This window comes from Dermochelys coriacea, chromosome 6 (genome assembly GCF_009764565.3).
Source record: "Dermochelys coriacea isolate rDerCor1 chromosome 6, rDerCor1.pri.v4, whole genome shotgun sequence".
In the NCBI taxonomy this organism is placed as follows: Eukaryota; Metazoa; Chordata; order Testudines; family Dermochelyidae; genus Dermochelys; species Dermochelys coriacea.
In genome coordinates this window covers 55,448,769-55,469,936 of record NC_050073.1, presented here as the reverse complement: position 1 = coordinate 55,469,936, position 21,168 = coordinate 55,448,769, and the positions used below count along the sequence as shown (strand labels likewise).

At 42.5% G+C, this 21,168-nt stretch overlaps 1 protein-coding gene across 1 annotated transcript in view; it reads right to left on the bottom strand.

Annotated features, from left to right (window-relative positions):
- The window catches only part of C6H11orf49 (chromosome 6 C11orf49 homolog), a 150,789-nt gene that overhangs the window by 106,668 nt on the left and 22,953 nt on the right, over nt 1-21,168 (bottom strand). The window lies entirely within an intron of this gene.

The window sequence follows — 21,168 nt, the reverse complement described above, 5'->3', positions numbered from 1 at the left end:
GTTATGTTAAGAGCTTTTAAAACAGGAAGAAATGAATATAGAAGTTTTTAATATAGCATACTTTAAACAAAAGGATAAGATAGTTTCCAGGTCCTCTCTTTAACCCCCACACTGTTTTTAACAGCACCTTAGAGTCCTATTTTCATGATTAGGACAGGCTCGGTCTGCCATGGAATTCTAGCCGGTATATATACACCGGAACTCACGGTCCTCTCCTAAGGTGGGAATGCAATGGGTGGCTACTGATCACTAGGAAGGGGAAGAATGCAGCTAAATGGGGGGGGGGGGGACCACGCAGCCATAAAGAGAATACATATTAAATTTTTTTTTTTTAGTAAAATTAGCTTTCAAAATAGTATTGAAGTAGCTGTGGAATTTATAATGAGCAGAGATGGCTAAGGTACCAAAACATGAATGTCTCACAGACAGGAGCAGATAGCTTGGCCCAGAAAACGTAACAACGGCTGAATAACTGCATCCACTGTGTGAGCTGGCAGGGAAGAACTACCCAGCACCACTTTTTCATCCTAATAAAGGGCAAATTAATCCACAACTGCTTCATAAAAAGAAAGGGACTTTGAAAAACAATTTAAGAGAGAATTTCCAGTTTTTCAGAGACATTATTAAGGGCACAAAAGCAAACGATCCCACCACATAGGAAAGATAGGAAGCATTGCAAGAGACCACCCTGGCTTAACCAGGAGATCTTCAATGATCTGACAAAAGGACAAGAGTCCTACAAAAAGTGGAAACTATGTCAAATTACAAAGGACTAATATGAACAAATAACACAAGTATGTAGGGACAAACTTAGAAAGGCCAAGGCACAAAACAAAATTAAACTAGCTAGACACAAAGGAAAACTAGCTAGAGGCAAGAAAATATTCTACAAATACATTAGAAGCAAGAAGAGGACCAAGAACACGATAGGCCTGTTAGTCATTGAGTGTGGGAAACCAATAAACAGAAAATGTAGAAATGGCAAAAGTGCTAAATGACTTTTGTTTCAGTTTTCATCAAAAAGTTTAGTAGTGATTGGACATCTAGCATAGTGAATGTCAGTAAAAATGAGTTAGAATCAGAGGCTAAAATAGGTAAAGAACAAATTAAAAAAAATATTTAGACAAGTTAGATGTCTTCAATTCACCAGGACCTATGAAATACCATCCTAGAATACTCAAGGAGCTGACTGAGGAAATATCTGAGCCATTAGTGATTATCTCCAAAAAGTCATGGAAGACTGGAAAAATTCCAGAGGACTGGAAGAGGGTAAGTATAGTGCCAATATATAAAAAGGGGAACAAGGACAACCTGGGGAATTACAGACCAGTCAGCTTAACTTCAGTACCCAGAAAGATAATGGAGCAAATAATTAAGCAATCAATTTGCAAACACCTAGAATATAATAAGGTAATAAGTAACAGTCAGCATGGATTTGTCAAGAACAAATCATGTCAAACCAACCTAATAGCTTTCTTTGACAAGGTAACAAGTCGTATGGATGGGGGGAAAGCAGTAGATGTGATACATCTAGATTGTAGAAAGGCTTTTGATACAGTCTTGCAAGACCCTCTTATAAACTAGGGAAATACAGCCTAGATGGAGTTATGATGAAGTGGGTGCAGAATTGATTGGAAAACCATTCCCAGAGAGAGTAAAGTTATCAGTGGTTCATTGCTGAGCAGGAAGGGGATATCAAGTGGGGATATCATGGTTGCACCATGATTTGGATGACCTAAGGCACTACTGCAATACAAATAACCATGAGGAGACAAGGTAGGACCCAGTACAGACAAACATGTTGCTCCCACACTTGCACTATGGGTGCTACCAACCACCTGTTCAGTTACTCTGATAGGAGCCATATCACAGACAAGGCTTTATCAACTCTTGGTGTTCCCATTGTCAACTGAACATCGCTAAAATTCCCTGGTACAGATATAGTCCTTATTGCTGATGTTAATGCTACTTGGAGAAATGTATTTAGGTAAGAAGCTCTAAACTCACTACTGCTTCCTAGTTTCTGTTGTGAACTGGTTACAGTCTGTCCCATCTACTTGGAAGGAGACACAGCAGGATTAGTTGATCAAGTTTCCTTCCAGCCACATGCAGCATGAGAGATTATTGTTGGAGCCAGGAGATGGCATCTTCCTGGTTTGCTATGGTTTCAGAGCACTGTAAGCAGAAAGCCTCCAGCTCTTTGGGGTTTTCAGATTTCCAAGAACTACACAAGGAAACATGTTTAAAAAATGATACAAAACCAAAGTGAAAAATCATAATTTTCAAGACAAGTCGGTCAGAATTACAGGACATTTCAGAAGCCTGCTATTCATGTTGTTAGGAAGACAGTCATGGAATTAAACACCTGAGATCTTCCTAGTCATCTTAAAAGTCATATCTGGTTCTTGCAGACATTTGCTGATATTGCACCTTCAGCACATCCACGTTTTCCAGACTTTGAAGAGATTCCAAAAATTCTTTGGTCCTATCCATATTGGGATCAGACCTATTAGCTGCTCGGTTAAAAGTATTCCCATCAATATACTATGACTTAGCAACATTCTGCAGTTAAAGAAGGAATGTCAAACTTCTTCTAAAGGAACAAAACCAAGAAAACCCCATAAACTCTGCCAGCATCTCTTGAGGAGCTTTTTGGGTAATAAGCGATGGTCACATAACCACCACCCTATACTGGAAACCTACTGACCGCTGTTCCTACCTACATGCCTCCAGCTTTCATCCAGACCACACCACACGATCCGTTGTCTACAGCCAAGCTGTGATACAATCACATTTGCTCCAACCCCTCAGACAGAGACAAACACCTACAAGATCTCTATCAAGCATTCTTACAACTACAGTACCCACCTGCTGAAATGAAGAAACAGATTGACAGAGCCAGAAGAGTACCCAGAAATCACCTACTCCAGGACAGGCCCAACAAAGAAAATAACAGAACGACACTAGCCATTCACCTTCAACCCCCAACTAAAACCTCTCCAACGCATTATCAAGGATCTACAACCTATCCTGAAGGACGACCCATCACTCTCACAGATCTTGGGAGACAGGCCAGTCCTTGCTTACAGACAGCCCCCCAATCTGAAGCAAATACTCACCAGCAATCACACACCACACAACAGAACCACTAACCCAGGAACCTATCCTTGCAACAAAGCCTGTTGCCAACTCTGTCCACATATCTATTCAGGGGACACCATCATAGGGCCTAATCACATCAGCCACAATCAGAGGCTCGTTCACCTGCACATCTACCAATGTGATATATGCCATCATGTGCCAGCAATGCCCCTCTGTCCATGTACATTGGTCAAACTGGACAGTCTCTACGTAAGAGAATAAATGGACGCAAATCAGACGTCAAGAAAGATAACATTCAAAAACCAGTTGGAGAACACTTCAATCTCTCTGGTCACTCGATTACAGACCTGAGAGTGGCTATCCTTCAACAAAAAAACTTCAAAAACAGACTCCAACGAGAGTGCTGAATTGGAATTAATTTGCAAACTGGATACAATTAACTTAGGCTTGAATAGAGACTGGGAGTGGATGGGTCATTACACAAAGTAAAACTATTTCCCCATGTTATTTCTCCCCCCCATCCCACTCCCCACTGTTCCTCAGACGTTCTTGTCAAATGCTTGAAATGGCCAACCTTGATTATCACTACAAAAGGTTCCCCCTTCCCTCGCTGGTAATAGCTCACCTTACCTGATCACTCTCGTTACAGTGTACATGGTAACAGCCATTGTTTCATGTTCTCTGTGTATATAAAATCTCCCTACTGTATTTTCCACCGAATGCATCTGATGAAGTGAGCTGTAGCTCACAAAAGCTTATGCTCAAATAAATTTGTTGGTCTCTAAGGTGCCACAAGTACTCCTTTTCTTTTTGCGAATACAGACTTACACGGCTGCTACTCTGAAAGCTGGGTAAGGAGAGAAATTGTCCTCAACAAACCATAATTTTATTCCAACACAACACAAGCTCTAGAACCTAGAATGGCTGGAAGTGAAGGCCAATCACTCTTCACAAGTCAGCAAACTGAGCTGCTGTTTGGACGAAGCAGAACAGACTCAGGTTTAATCCAACATATCCCCTACTCTACAATATCCCAAAATGCTTTTTTAAAAACATTTTTTAAGAACATAAGAAAGCAGGGGAACGTATAGACCAATGCAGAAGCCATGAGGTATTCAACAATGGTCTCGCTCAGTTCTGGACAACAATTTTTTTTAATGACAGGTTTCAGAGTAGCAGCCGTGTTAGTCTGTATTCACAAAAAGAAAAGGAGTACTTGTAGCACCTTAGAGACTAACAATTTATTTGAGCATAAGCTTTCGTGAGCTACAGCTCACTTCATCGGATGCATTTTTTTAATGGAGAGAAAGAAAAACCCTGTCAATGTGTTCCACAATTTCTCCCTCCCAGAAAATAATAAAACACGTTCTAAAGAATCACGCAAAAGCCATTCTAAACACATGATTAAAAAAAACCCATCAAATTACCTGTTGCTCCTACTTTTTCATATGTAGTGCTGCTGATTTGAATTTACCTTTGGTGGCTTAATGGCAAAGTCCTTCAGAACATACATACAGATAACTGTAGAGAATCCGCTCCATACAGCATGTGAGCGAATGTGACCCAGGAACATCTTGTGCGAACTGGCAGACAACACAGGGATGTGTACGGATTTACAGGGACTCCTGCATCAGTTTTATGCATAATAATTCACTAAAAGGTGACATATGAGGTCTACTGAGAACCAGTGACACACTGGTCATCATAACCATTGTGAAATGTATGTAAGGATAATATTTAAGGGAGTTATACACCTCGACTAGAAATTACTTTCCTCAAGGTCTGGTAGTTAAAACAGGTCACCAGAAGGTGACAAAACATGTTCCTTTCACACAGGCAGGAGACACTTATCTGTTTGGTTATATGCAACTGAGTATTGTGTACTTCACGATGGATACCTATCTGAATGCTAAACCACTAGCTAATCAAGATTAAGAAATTAACAAGACAGCAAAATCTACAGGAAAGAACACAGCAGGAAGATGTCCAGTTTATGAGTAAAGAAAGATCAAAGGATTGTATTGATATATCTGGGGCTGCAAAGGGTCACCCTTGTGTCTTTCACTTAGGAAGTAAGCTGTCAGTGGGCTTGCTTCATGAATGGAAGATCACAATCAAGCTTGGTTGTAATATACTGGAGGGATTTGGGGACAGTTTTTGCTCTTATGACATAATGTTCTATTAGTTAAGTTTAGGCTCTAGTATGTGTGTTATGATTTTATATCTAACTCTTTGTTTCCAGTATTCCTGCTTATCAGTTGAATTTTTTTTTTTGTTAAATAAACTTCTAGTTGCTATTGACAAATCCTAAGTGCTGTGTGTTAAGTGGAGGTATGTTCTATCCTATAACTGGTAACCTGTACTGTTTCTTTGGGAACAGAGGATCTGTAGTTCTGTGAGCATCCAATGGATCAGGGGTTGATCTCCAGGGAGATGCTCAAAGGACTCAGGGGTTGGAGTGTGCCTATTGCTAACCTGCAGAGGAACAGCAGAGCCCATGTGGGCTGAGAGGCAAATGCTTGTGGTGCCTTTGGCTGGAGATGTCAGGAAGCTGACTCCTGGCAGGCTCAGACAAGGCTCTCATGCTAAGGGCAGGTGGTAGTGATGTGCCCTACAACCCTGGGTATTCATGGGAAGTGGCTTAGTCGGTAGGATCTACGCCCAAAATTGCTGGTTAGTTAAGTGTCACACCGTGGATACTTTTATACCAGATACTGAGAGATTAACAAGGGAGAAGGTTGGAAACAAAAAACGCAAAAGTTTATGGTTTATTATTTTCTGTTTATTCCAGATAAGGGAAACAGAACAAAAAGAAGACAAGAATGAGTAAACCAAAGACAAAAACTAAACTTAACAGGCAATATTTAGAAAGAACGTGTACAGCTCATGACTTGAATGCTGCAGAGAGAAATGTGGATAGGATGGAGATCTCAACTCATGGGACATAAACAGTCAGAAGATCTGAATGATCCATCCACAGGCCTGAGACGGAGGGAAGTGCAGACTTCTAGAACCAGCCTAGTACCTATTCCAGAGAGGCAGTCATAAAGCTCAGACCAGTCAAGTTAGAGATCCAAAGGCTGCAGATAGCAGCAAGGGCCAAAAGACTGGAAATAGCGAACAACAAATAGCAGGCCCAAGAAACACAATGAGCATACAAAGGGAAGATTATTGCTTTACACATAGTAGTACAGATGGTGTGTCAAAGGCTGTAAAATATTCCCACCACGTCTGGTTAAGGATGTATATCATTTACCTTTTTGCCATGTGGTTTTTCTACAGGGTGACCAGATGTCCCAGTTTTATAGGGACAGTCCTAATATTAAGGGCTTTGTTTTATATAGGCACCTATTACCCCCTCCCATCCACTGTCCCAATTTTTCACACTTGCTATCTGGTCATCCTATTTTTCTATGCATTCCATTAGCACAGAAGATGAGCAGAGATAAATGGCTTCACAGAATGACTGCCAGCATGGAGGGATGCTGCTGAGCAATGACCTCATGTGCAATGTCTTTTTTGCTTTGCATTAGGATGCGTTTCTCACTATACTTGTTCAGTGGAAGGACGACAAGTGAGATAGCTGCTGTTCACCATTTACGGCCCAAGAGCTCCTTCGCTTCTCCAACATCACAAATTGAAGGAAAGAACAGCTCTACAGTCAAAATTGCAAGACAGAGAAAGAACCCTCCAATACACAGATCTTGAGGACCAGTAGGATATTCACAGAGACAGTAATGAAACAAAACATCCAACTTAAATCTAAAAAAAAGAGAACACAAGGTGTTGTCTATGAAATGTTTGACTGTGTCCATCTCTGAAGTAAGTCACTACAGAGAAGTGACCACATAAACAGAACATGCATGATCTTGTATGGAGATGTACACTCTTGGTGCTACTTGAGGAAGCATGACAAAGCAATAGAGAGAAGAATATATCAAAGTGTTTTTGTGCCAAAACACATCCCTGTTGGACACCACTATAGTTTTCAAAGCTGTCAGATTGATCACCATCATACTGGACTGTAGCCTTCATGCCATCACTGAAAGATCAAATCAGACTGAGGAAGACTTGGGGGTAACCGATTCTCTCTAACAAGTGGAAAAGGACCTTCCTGATGACCAGGTCAAAACCTTTATAAGATCTATGAAGGCAATGTAGAGACGTTTTCCTTGACACTTTTCTAGAAATTGACTAAGTGCAAAAACTATGTCAAACATTGACCTACCAACACAGAAGTGACACTGACTCTTTGGATATATGCATTCAGCAAGAACTTGCAGTCTTTTGAGAATGATCGCTGCTAATGCCTTACCAGGAACATTGAGGATGGAGATCTCTCTGTAGCTGTTGCAGTCACTCTGATAGTCTCTGTTCTTATACGTTATGCTGTTGACATCCTCATGTCTTCTGGTACCCGTCCTTCCCTTCAGCAAGCAAGCAAGCCAGCCATCATGCAGACTCCTTTGTTTCAGTACTTTAGCTAGAATTCCATCTTTTCCTGTAGCCTTTCCTGGTGCTTGGGAAAGACAAGTGCCTTTTCAAGCTCATTTATAGGCAGTTCTCCATCAAGCTCTTCAACAGTCTGGAGTGGGGACTCGCATTTACCACTGTTTCTGAAGCAGAGCTTTCACATGAATAGAGTTTGCAATAGTGTTCCACCCAGTGTTGCGTCTGTTTTCTTCTTCAATGATGATGTCTCCATTAAGTGACTTGAGTGGGACAGACTTCTTGACTGAAAGACCCATTTCTTTCTTGATATCATCATACATACCTCTTAGATCTCCATTCTCAATGGATGTTTGCACCTTCTCGTACAGATTGAGCCAATATGGTTGAGCACATTGATTTGACGTTTGTGACAATGCACTCTTAGCCAATCTGAAGTTACCACACGTATCAGGAGAGGGGTTCATGTCTGAAGCAAAATGCACAGCATATCTCTACCAACACCTGCAAGCATTTCTTCAGAGTATGCCGCAAACCCATCTATCTTGTACAGAGCTTTTACTGAGAGCTAAGGTTGCAGTATGTAGATATTCATTCTGTGCATGTTCCATGATGCATCTGCATTCAATGGGGGGGGGGGAGACAAATCAATTACATAGCTTTCCAGAGATTCATAATGAATTGGAGAGACCTTCCTTGGTCTTTTGTGTTGTTGCTGTTAATGCCGTTTTATTTGGTATGATGGAATTTCCATAGTGAAAAGGATTATTTGCCGCATATAAGCACATGGTCTGTGTCACAGTCTGCACTGTGAAAACAATATGTAGAACATTCTGTAATTTTTTTCCCACAAGTGACAATTAAATACAGTTGTGCCTGTGTCTACATTTGGGGTGCCTCCAAGAAACTTTCTGTTGATGACCACCTTGGAAGCAGATGTTGGTAATGCACAGTCCTAGGTGGGTGCAGAACTCCAGGAGTCTTTGCCCCTTCTCATTATTTTTCCTACTCCTTGGCAACCAAACTGAGCTGGCTCTATTGTTGAGATCTCCACATAGATGGAGTCATTCTCTCAGTGCTATCTTACTGATGACCCTTTTGAGTTGCTGACAGAACAAGTCCTTTTCTTCGCTATGGAAGAACTTTGGGCCATATGTAAAGCAAAGCCGCCCGTGGTAGATAGTCTTGTAATAGGATATGTTCTGATGTCACATGGGGACATTCAATCATCCACGCTAATACATTTTTGACTCCAGAACCTAACCAATTCTCACTGGGGTCTTGTTTGCCCTTTTCATGCCAGAAAAAGGTGTAATGCATCTTGTGTGGGGAGCCTGTGTCAACTAATCTGGTTTCATAAACAAGAATTTGTGTTATAAATTGGGAGTGCATCACTTGAAAGTAACAGAGGAGGAGAAGGATCTTGGAGTATTGGTTGATCACAGGATGACTATGAGCTGCCAATGTGATATGGCTGTGAAAAAGCTAATGCGGTCTTGGGATGCATCAGGCAAGGTATTTCCAGTCGAGATAAGGAGGTGTTAGTACCATTATACAAGGCACTGGTGAGACCTTATCTGGAATATTGTGTGCAGTTCTGGTCTCCCACGTTTAAGAAGGATGAATTCAAACTGGAACACGTACAGAGAATATACTACTAAGATGATCTGAGGAATGGAAAACCTGTCTTATGAAAGGAGACTCAAGGAGCTTGGCTTGTTTAGCCTAACCAAAAGAAGCCTGAGAGGAGATATGGTTGCTATCTATAAATATATCAGAGGGATAAATACTACGGAGGGAGAGGAATTATTTAAGCTCAGTACTAATGTGGACACAAGAACAAATGGATATAAACTGACCATCAGGAAGTTTAGATTTGAAATTAGAGGAAGGTTTCTAACCATCGGAGGAGTGAAGTTCTGGAACAGCCTTCCAAGGGAAGGAGTGGGGGCAAATGACATATCTGGCTTCCAGACAAAGCTTGATAAGTTTGTGGAGGATATGATGTGATGGGATAGCCTAATTTTGGCAAATTAATTGATCTTTGACTATTAGCGGTAGATACGCCCAATGGCCTGTGATGGGATGTTAGATGGGGTGGGATCCGAGTTACTACAGAGAATTCTTTCCTGGGTGTCTGGCTGGTGAGTCTTGCCCACATGCTCAGGATTTAGCTGATCGCCATATTTGGGGTCGGGAAGGAATCTTCCTCCAGGGCAGATTGGCAGAGGCCATAGGGTTTTTCGCCTTCCTCTGCAGTGTGGGGCACGGGTCACTTGCTGATGGATTCTCTGTAACTTGAAGTCTTTAAATCATGAGTTGAGGACTTCAATAGCCCAGACATAGGTTAGGGGTTTGTTACAGCAGTTGGTGGGTGAGATTCTGTGGCCTGCGTTGTGCAGGAGGTCAGACTAGATAATCATAATGGTCCCTTCTGACCTTAAAATCTATGATTCTATGATTCAGACAGAGCAGTTACACTGATGTCAAGCTTCTAAAGCTCTCTGTCAATAATGGCAGACTTCCTAGGTCACTGACCTTCTCTATATCATTTAACATACCAGTGCATATTGTCCTTACATTCCAACACGCAAGTTCAAAGAAGGTAACCATTGTACCCAAACTTTTGGCATGTACACCTAGACAGAAAAAAATAGGGAGGTAGAGGCTTCTCTTAGAACCAGAACATCCCCTTCTGTGGCACTAATTAGGCCCAAAGGCTAGGAGTCCAAGACTTCTGGAAACAGCACAGCTGCAGGAAATGCTGAAGGGCAGAGCTCAGTTGCAGTGCCAGTCACCTGATGTCTTATCTGCAGCAAATTTGGTTCAGGGTTTTCTTCCCCTGCCTTTGTTCAGCCAAGAACTAGATGCAAGACAACAGCGCCAGATGGAGTTTCTCCTTTGTGGATATTGCTTTTCTTTCCAGTGGGTATCTGGCATATTCCCCACCACTCAGCAGGTATAGTCACTAAGCACCCAACCCACAGCAGCCTGTGCTGAGTTACATGATACCAGTAGCAGGCCTCACATACTTGATGTGACTCCACAAATAATGCAGATGATGAAATAAATGCATGCAGAAAAGAAGGTTTATTTGCAGCGAGTCTCTCTCTGAGAAGAAAAACAACATGAGAGACAGAGTGCATGTGCACAGACCTTTGAGCAGTTATCTTTACATAGAAAGCACAAGTTAATAAATGAGGGGTCACAGACAGATCTGGAGTACTAACCTTAGTTTTTGGACAATGACACTTGACAATCTAGCACTCGCAGTCAACAAATCAGAATAATTTCTCTTTTCTAATTTATTTGATTACACATAGCTGGATTCATCTGGATGTTTGTTCACATATAAAATCTGCAAGTAAGTGGGAAGAAGTAGCCCCATTTTCCAATATTTTGTAAATATATTTTGGAGAACATAAAATCTGTACTGGAAAATTGCTGTGTGTTATTCCAACAAACATAAAGCAACCTGCCATAGAAAAGGACAGTGTATTTACCTAGTTTGATAGTCCAGTACTTACTGGGATGCTGCTAAGGAGGAAGCAACACAAAAGTGAAATGAGGGTTCCATCACCCTGTATGTGGGATGTGGAAGTTGCTATCAAACTATTCTATAGCATATGGGTCTCCATTCAGATAGCAAATCCACTCCTTGTGCCTGAAACTAGTTAGTTTTGTCACAAAGTGAATCTGAACTACAAGTCCCAAATCCATTTCTGTGAACATTTGTATAAACCTTCACTAAGAAAAATGTTTTCAAAAAGCAGAGGTGGTGAACTGAAATTCAGTTTCTGAAGGAAGCAAATAATTGTCCCCCATCTTTAAGCAAGACAAAGATACAGTGACCTTCCCATTCCACTGCAAGTATTCTCTCCATTGGAACCGTTGGAAGTAACATGAGTACATTGCAGAGATGGCAATCCCTTCTCTACCATGCTCTGTGGCAAGATTTTCAAAGGGCTGGTTTAGATCCTCTCTGTCTCTCTCTCGGAGTGGCTTATTCACATGTGCTGCAATCCACCATTACTCTGACACCTTAAAAACAGGAGCAGAACTACCTGTCTTCATGTGACTGTATCAGCCTCTTTTCCCACAGATAACTGGTGAGCGAAGGAGTGGCAGATTCCTTCCAGCCAGCAGTGCCCTTAGGGAGCAGGGAACCACAGCTAACACAGCAGCAGACCTGTCAAGAATCAGCAGCACACAATCCCAGTGGAGATTTCTAGCCAAAAGGCTTGTTTCACAGCCAGGTTGGTGACAGCAGTAATTTCACATCTGTCACATGGCTCACTGCAGCCAGGCAGTCCACATGTCATAACCCTGTCATCTCCTCACTAGAGCAGAAGAGATGCAGGGACCTGGTGGGTGTTTGAGGAGCTGAGTGAATATTGTCATCTTTACAATAGTTGGAGATTATATTTGAGTGAGAGAGAAGGAAAAACTGAGCGTATATGCTTTGGGGCTCCCTGGCATAGATCATGTGGGAGAAATTCAAGAGCCTCATCAACCCCTGAAAACGTGAGGCAAAATTTAAAACAAAGCTTCCAGTCTCGCTAAATAGTTTTAATTATGACAGCAATCGGGCTGTTCAGCTCTGAGGGTTTCTCTTTCCCACCTAAAGTCTGGTGGATCATCAGTGCCCTAAAGATTTCCCACCATCATCATCGTTTTTAATTATCTGTACTGCAGTAGCACACACAAGCCCTCACCAGGATTGGTGCCCCATCATGCTCGGTGCTGTAAAGCACAGAGGAAGACAGAGTCATTGCCCTGTAGGGCTTACAATCTTACAAAACAAGCCAGAAGACATCAGTGATGGAAGTGGGAAGGAAGACGACAGTGACAGTTATAAGAACACATGGTTATATAGGTTAATGACATGCACAGACTGATGGTTCCAAGCCAGCTGAAAGCTCTTTTCTTTTTTCCCCCCTTTATAAATAAATGAAGTCAGCTGACCCCATCTGCCACTCAATTTAGCCATCATCAGTTGGCTAATTTCTTGTTGGCAACATAACAAAAGTGAGTTATGAGGAGGCATTTGAAGGAGAAGAATGCAGCATTCTTATATATTAGTTCAGTTAATTCCATACATGGAGCAGCATGGAAGAAAGCAGAAAGACAATGGTGGGAGAAGAGAAAACATGGGCAATCAACACTGGCATCACTGGTGGAGCAGGAGATGGGCAAGAAGGCAACATATAAAGAGATGTCAGCAAATAAGATGTGTTGGGGGGGGGGTGCTTCTTTCCCCTCGTTGCAGTGCCTTAAATGTCAAGGGAAAGTTGAGATCAAGAAAGACATGATCAAATATGTATAGAAGGAACAAGTCCCTTTAAGATGTATAGAAGTCAAGCTTGTTGAAATAAAACAGCATTAGCCTAATTGCATGGAGGGTTTCAGGGAAGTCTGCATTTCATGGAGATTCAAAAGCAAAGAGATTTCTGGGATTTTTAATGAATAAATACTAGTAGCCTTTCAGAAGATCAGTAAAATCAGGGCTGGTCATGAGAAAGGCAGAGCTGTACTCTTAAAGCTAAGAGAGAGAAGTGGATTAATTTCCAAAAGGATGAACTGAACCCCATTCCTGTAATAGCCAATAGTGTGTTAGAACAGGAGCCTCAGGGAACTCTCAAGACTGAAAGCAGATGTCCATATGATTGGGACATATGAGACTAGGGAAGGAAAGGGGAGAAAAACATCCTCAAAGGCTTAGCTCTGTTTCAAAGATATTTCTGGGCAATAAAGGTTAGCTTTCTCCTGTGGGCAGTTACTGTTAGGCCATGGATAGCAGTGGAATACACATCACTTAACTTCTTCTCACTCCAGAGAAATGGTTCTCAAACTATGGTTCATGGGCCACTAGAGGTCTGTTGAGCACATGTTGAAGGTTAATATAGAGAGTTGGCTGGTCACATGGTTTCCAGCTTCTAAATCACACTAAAACATGCTAAATATACATTAAATGCTTTCCTGATATTAGTTGCTTATGTAAGCAGTTTCTGTAAATGGCACAAAGATGTTCTGTGATCATGAAAGGGATGGCCATGGCAAATGAGAGGATGGTGCACACTCTAAGATGTGGTGCACACTCAAAAAAGTTTGGTAACTTCTGGCTCTGTGAGGTAATCCTGGATATCTCATTCCTCTTCACCACACTCCCTTGATTCTTTTCCTCTAGGACTTACAAACTTGAGAACACAAGATGTAGGCAGATTAAAATTACGGTACCCAGGCACTTAACACACATACCATTGCTTCTCTAGACTGACTCTGCTGTCCTTACAAAACCCTGGTTTTGACTCTGACTCTCCATACTAAAGTAGGGAAGGCTCAGAAGAGTGGGGGAAAGGGGCCAGAAGCCATACAGTATGGAGTCCTCCCATCTCACCTTAAATGGTGCACACACATTTCAAAGGGAGTGATTGCCAATCCCCTCACCTAGAGGAAGTTACAGCAATAGGAGGTTCATTGGAAAGGAGGATAATATGGGGCGGGGAGAAGTCGTCTTTCAGAATGGCACAAATTCTATTTAGGCTCAAAGATATTGGAGTTCCTTGTCAAGCTGACCAGCTTGGCAGAGCCCTAGCACGAAAGGGACTGTCTACTCCAGGGATCGGCAACTTTTGGCACGCATCATGCCAGGGAAAGCCCTTGGCGGGCCGGGCTAGTTTGTTTACCTGCTGTGTCCGCAGGTTCAGCCGATGGCAGCTCCCACTGCTCACCCCTCCAGGCCAATGGGACTGTGGTAAGCGGTGTGGCCTGAGGGATGTGTTGGCCGCCACTTCCCACAGCCCCCATTGGCCTGGGATGGCAAACCATACCCAGTGGGAGCTGTCATCGGCCGAACCTGCAGACGTGGCAGGTAAACAAACTGTCCTAGCCTGCCAGGAGCTTTCCCTGGCAGGCTGTGTGCGCCAAAGGTTGCCGATCCCTGGTCTATTCCACAACTGGGAGTGTGATTGCAGCACAGATATACCTGAACTAGCTTTGATCTCATTCAAAGCTAGTTTGAGTAACAACAACAACAGTGGGCAGTACAGGCGGTGCCCACTTGAGTATTTACTCAGGATCCTGAGCAGCCATGGCTAGCCCGTGTCCCCCATCCGTGCTGCCTCAGCTCCGCTATTGTGCTCAAGATAGCTTTGGTCTAGCAAGATCTAAATGAGCTTGGGTATGTCTACACATGCTGCAAACACACCTCCCAATTTCAATGTAGGCATACACTAACCGTAAACCACTGGGCACAATCTGACCTTGCCTGTATGGGGGATTCCAGAGGGCAGGAGAAGCAGGTGAGATTGGAGAACCAGAATAAGTTATTTTCCAATGATAGGCAGCTCACTACTCTGCTGATATCTAGGTCCCTCCTTCTGGTCAATTATTCTCCACTTTAAGGGAGCAATTTCCCACATTTCATATATCCTACATTGAGCACTTTCACAACTATCAGAATTACTACTTAGTCTATTTCTGTTCTGATACTGGGGCACTGAGTGTGGCTTGCTGCTTCTCCAGCCTTAGCATAAGACAACAACAATTGCAAGTTCTACTTTAATTACCAGAGAAAAAAGGGACAGAAGCATCTGATAACTTCTTCCTGTCCTAGGAAATAGTCAGCAGCTCTATGGAGTATTCGACATGAAAACAAAAGCCCTCTGGTATTTCATATCCTCTTTTCAGGTGTGTCAGGGAAACATGAACTCAGCTCAGGGCATCTCAAATCTTACAGAGTTGCACATACTGGCAAACACTCATGTTCTACAGTGGCTTCACATTTACAGGCACAAATCAGATTTGTTTGAAAATACCAAGAACCAAAAGAGTACCGTAGGCAAGGGTGGGACAAGAGCAGAATGGGAGGAGATGAGAGGGGCTGGGCAGCAGGATCTAACATGAAGAAATGCTACAGAGAAACATTCTAAGAGCAATTTCAAAGAGGTAGGGAGGGGTTCTTTCATCGTCATTCAATTTTTAAGTTACTGATGACCAGAAGTTTAAAAAGGCCCCGAGGAGTGAACTTGAAAGGAGATGCAAACCAAATCTGCTCTGGAAGAGTGCCTGGATAATGCCAGCTGGATGTTTCATAGCACCCTCAGTCTCAAGCCTAATAAAACAGAAGTCTGGTTGATAGGCGGAGGTCATAGTCTTACTCACTCTCTCTTCCTTCAAGTCCTTGCTTATTGAGAGAACTTGTTCAGAGTTGATAAGGAAGGTTAACAATTTGAACATCACTTCTCACAGAAAGCCATGTGCATCAGAAACAGTATGGTGTCTCCGACCTGTATCATTTGCAAAAGCTGCACCTTCATTTGTCCCAATAACTTTATGACATGGATCCAATCACGCAATCCCCTCTTAGCAGGGGATTACTTGTGATCCAAGAACCTCTTGATGCCAACTAACAGAGGGCACAGGCATGCAGAAGGATTACAAGGATCTCCTGGGTCTGGTAGTTGCATACTAGGTTGCCAAAAAGTGTTACATAAGGTCTCTACTGAAAGCCTGTGTCACATGGATTATCAGAACCATTGTGAAATGTAAGGATTTGTGTGTACGTGTGCGTGCGCGCGAACGTACACTACAAACTGCGTTCTTAAAGCATGTAAGACAAGTCACCAAAAGGCGATTAACAGATTCTGTCCAGACAAGGGATAGGAGGCACTTATCTCCCTGGCTGACTGTTGTGTGTCTTAAAATGGAAATCTATTTGCATATAGAATCACCAAGTAATCAAGATTGTAAAGTCAAGGAGATCACAAAATCTACAGGAAGGAAGGAACACATGGCAGGAGGATGTCTAATTCATGATTAAGATCCAAGAAGTAGTCTGATATACCAGGAGAAGGCATGGAGACACCCGAGGTCTTCCGCCTAGGAAGTGAACTGATATTGTGTTTGCATCATGAAAAGAGGTTTCAGAGTGGTAGCTGTGTTAGTCTGTATCAGCAAAAAGAACAAGTACCACCTATGGCACCTTAGAGACCAACAAATTTATTTGAGCATAAGCTTTCGTGGGCTAAAGCCCACTTCATCAGATGCATCACATCAGCCACACTATCAGAGGCTCGTTCATCTGCACATTTACCAATGTGATATATACCATCATGTATGTACCAACAATACCCTTCTGCCATGTACATAGGCCAAACCAGACAGTCTCTACACAAAAGAATAAATGGACACAAATCTGACGTCAAGAATTATAATATTCAAAAACCAGTCGGAGAACACTTCAACCTCCTTCGACACTCAGTAACAGACCTAAAAGTTGCAATTAATCAACAACAAAAACCTTCAAAAACAGACTCCAACAAGAAACTGCAGAGCTGAAAATAATTTGCAAACTGGACACCATTAAATTAGGCCTGAATAAAGACTGGGAGTGGATGAGTCATTACATAAACTAAAAACTATTTCCTCATGCTAATTTTCCCCCTACTGTTACTCACACCTTCTTGTCAACTGTTTGAAAATGGGCCATCCTGATTATGACTACAAATTTTTTTTTTCCTCCTGCTGATAATAGCCCTCCTTAATCAATTAGTCTCGTTAGAGTTGGTATGGCAACCCCCATTTTTTCATGTTCTCTGTGTGTGTGTGTGTGTGTGTAATTACACACACACACACACACACACACACACCCCTTCCTATTGTATTTTCCAGGCTTGGGGTGAGCTAAACTTAATGAGACAAGGAGTGTCTTGATAGTTAAGATTAGACTCTAGTACGCATGCTGTCATTTCATTTTATATGTAACCTTATTTTTCCAATATTCTTGCTTTCTATCATTTGAATCTCTGTTCTTTGTTAAATTTATACTTGTTCTCTCTATAAACAAATCTAAGGGCTGTGTGTTAACTGGAGCTATGTTCTATGGTGTAACTGGTAAGCTGTGGTGTATTGTTCCTTTGGGATTAGCGGGTCTGGTAACTGTGTGTGTCCAGTGATCAAGGTTTGGACACTGCAGCGGGAAATTCAGAGAACTCAGGGGTTGGAGTGTGCCTATTGCTAACCAGTAAAGAGAAAGTGGGACCTGCAGAGGCATAGAGGGAAGTGCTTGTGTTGCCAGTAACCAGTAAATTCAGGGAGCTGACAGATGGCAGGAACAGACAAGGGCCCTTCTTCACGCTAAGGGCAGGTGGTGATGAGGTGCTTCACAACCTTGGGTATCAATAGGAAGCACCACACTTCCATCACAGCAACTTGTTCAGGACATAGAAGTACCTATGATTGTGTTATAGGCATCCAGTATTCTTGACACTGGCTGTTCATACAGAGGGACTATTTTTAGAGTTAAACCTGAAGGGAGGGGAGGGGAGGGGAGGAAGTGTTGACCCCTTTCACCAAATCAAAACTCAGAATCAAGGTTAGGCCTGGAGAAGGAAAAAAAAAAAAAAAAAGTGTCCTTCAAACATCTAGGCACAACCTAGCCACACCACCAGCAAAAAGGCCAGTGGCTAAAATTTTCATTGCTTTCTCTGTCAGTCAATCTGCAAGTAAGAGGCCTTCAACTGGCCACTAAAGACTTATCACCAATGAAGGAGTTGCTGGAGCTCCTGTCAAAGCAAGCGAAGGTTCCCCCCCATCACCTCCCACTATGTACTACTCTGAATCCAATGACAGCACCTAACAATGGATTTTAATTTCTCTTTCTCCCTCCCTTGGAGAAATCAATTTCTACAAAACATCACAATACACAAATAAGATTAAAAATTCATTTTCCATTTTCGAATCAAGACAGACAACTTTAATTCAGGGTTCATGTCTTTTATTTTCTACACTACTGAGCACAATGCCAGAACTTGTAATGTCCCCTCGAATTGCATTTGCATTAATTTTGCTTGATTTTTAAACCCAAAACCCACTGTCTTTTCCCATAATGTGGCAGAAGGAGGAGAGGTTGGCACCATTTGTTTGTTAAAACCCAGAAGGGTGAGGACCAAGACACATACAAGATGTCCTTGTTGAACTTCACCATGAAGAATGTCTGTGCTCTGGTACCAGCTGTCTTTTAGGGATTCCACCATAACATCTTTGGTCACCAAGAAACCTGACATTAACTGAGGCTGTAAATCTCTCCTCCAGACATTTCTTATTCTCTTCCCCACACTACTTTTAAAAACATCTTGAAATCTTCTTTTCTAGGTGTCTTTATAAATATGGAATCAACATGACACACTATCTTCCATGCATATCTCTTTGTCCCCTTTAATCTTGCATTTTGCTACATCTCAGTTAGTTTTACTTCAATTTTTAAGAGGCTGGACTTTTAAGGATCACCTATGTTTTTATTGAATTGTATATTGTTTTTATATGTAGGCCACCTGGGTAGAGTGCTTTATAAATACAGTAATTATTAGTAGGATGACTACAGTGAGTGTATAATCTACCTGCAGAACTCATTGCCATTATATATCACTGAAGCTATAAGCTAAATACAATTCCAAAAGAGGGCTGGCCACTACATGGATAAGGAGACCATCCACAGTTATGTTACGAAAGATAATTTTATAAAGCAATATAAATCCATATGCTTCAGAGCATAAATCAACTACAAGCTGTTATGGGTTAGAAATAAATTTACCCTACAGGCAGGTTATTTTATAATAATCCACCATGCAGTATTTTACATTTCTATCTGAGGCATCTGGTATTGGACAATGTCTGAGACAGAGGAGTTCTACTGTCCAAATCAATTATGTGATTTTGGATGAGGTTTCTGAATTGACACTGATCTTGGCCAAAACAGGGAAGCTTGTAACTGCTGTCTAGCCAATCAGAACACAGTTAGCAGTGATCTATACCACCAGAACATATCAGCCTATACTACAAGGAGGCATCCCAATGAACCAAACCCACATTTGTATTGTGTTGCTGTGGGATGAATGTTCCGAGACAGTTTGTACAAAAGGTTCTCTACATAATAAAGCTGTTGCGTTTGAAAGATGAATGTTCTACAAATGCAGAGATTTTGGTGCAGCCCCTCACCTTCTTCCTCCTGATCTGGGTTTCTGGGGTCTTTTGAGATCAGTGATCATCACCATTGTGGCTATGCTGAGCCATATATAATGGTTATTGGGTCTGGAAGAGCCAGGCAAGAGCATGCCAAGCAAATAAAGGGAGCTTTACAAGAACCAGACTGTGATGGTCCTTGCTTGGAGGTTGGTTGGTAGCTTTGCCTAGTGGTCAGGGGTTATGCCTGTAACCTGCAGGGAGGATGTTGGTAGGAGAGCCCGAGCCCAAGCCCACTCCAGGAGGCTCCAACCCACAGCCCTTTGAGGGCTATCAGTGATCTAAGCCAGGGGCTGCTTAAGGCTGCCCTCCCTGGGCCACTTCCTATCACCCCCCTGCAACTGTCCCAAAGTTGTTGTCTGAGTTTAGGCGGCACGAAGGGCATTCTCTCATCACAAGGCACCTTCTGGAGGTAGCATGTACTATGGTAGCTCTCTTCCTCTCTCAGGCAGCAACTGCCTCCTTCTGAACTATGGCCCACCCTCCTGGGCCAGCTCAGGCCTAGAGATTTCCCCTGCTGGGTAGTCCAAACAATGTAAAGAGGAATTAACAAAACTCTGAGTCTATATGAAAGGGAGGGGGGACTGCTTCCCTCTCAGGCTGTCTCAGTAGCAGGTCATCCCCTCCCTCAGGGAGGGACCTTTGGGCAGTTGTCTTTGGGAGAGATTCTGCCTTTCCCTCAGCTCCCCTATGCTGGGGTTGTAGGTCTACTCTCTTCCCTGGTCTGCCACCAAATGAGCTGCTCCCCTGCCTTTTAACTCCTCCTCCAGTTAGAGGATTTCCTACAGATGTGGCAGGCTGGAGTTGTCTGAGCCCAGAGCAGTTCCTTAACCCCTGGCTGCCCAGAGTGGGGTTTGTATTCCCCATCACAGACACAAAACAAAGAGACAGGTTTCAGAGTAGCAGCCATGTTAGTCTGTATCCGCAAAAAGAAAAGGAGGACTTGGGGCACCTTAGAGACTAACAAATTTATGCATCCAATAAATTGAGCTGTAGCTCACAAAAGCTTATGCTCAAATAAATTTGTTAGTCTCTAAGGTGTGAGAAGTCCTCCTTTTCTTTTTACAAAAGAAAAAGAATAGCTGGTACAAGACTGAACAGCAAAATGGATAATTCACAGAGAGAGGAGGATAAATGAGCACATTAGCAAGGACACTGATGGGAACCCGAGGGATGAGGTACCACAGGGAACCAGTCCTCTTACCACAGATCCATCTGCTAAAGAGAGCTACTATACACAGAGACCTTGCAATATGTCCCATATCCCATCTGCTCTGTTTGGGACTATGAAAAAGAAGAGGGCCTGGAGACCTGGCTTGGCAGCTCAGCAGGAGTCAGTCTCAAGATATTAAGATGCAACCCTTCCTCTCTCTGTCCCAACCCATTTTCTTTCAGAACATCTGCCCAGTCCCACTACAGTCTCCAATGGGAAAGAGTGTACTTCTGGTACAACTAGAGACTTCCCCTTTTTTCCTGTCTGTGAATGAGAGCATGAATTAAAAAAAAATAAATTACTATCAAAGATAGATATTATATGATGACCCAGATACAGTAGTAAAACAGAGAATAGAAGCCCTATCTGGGCCAAATTCAGCC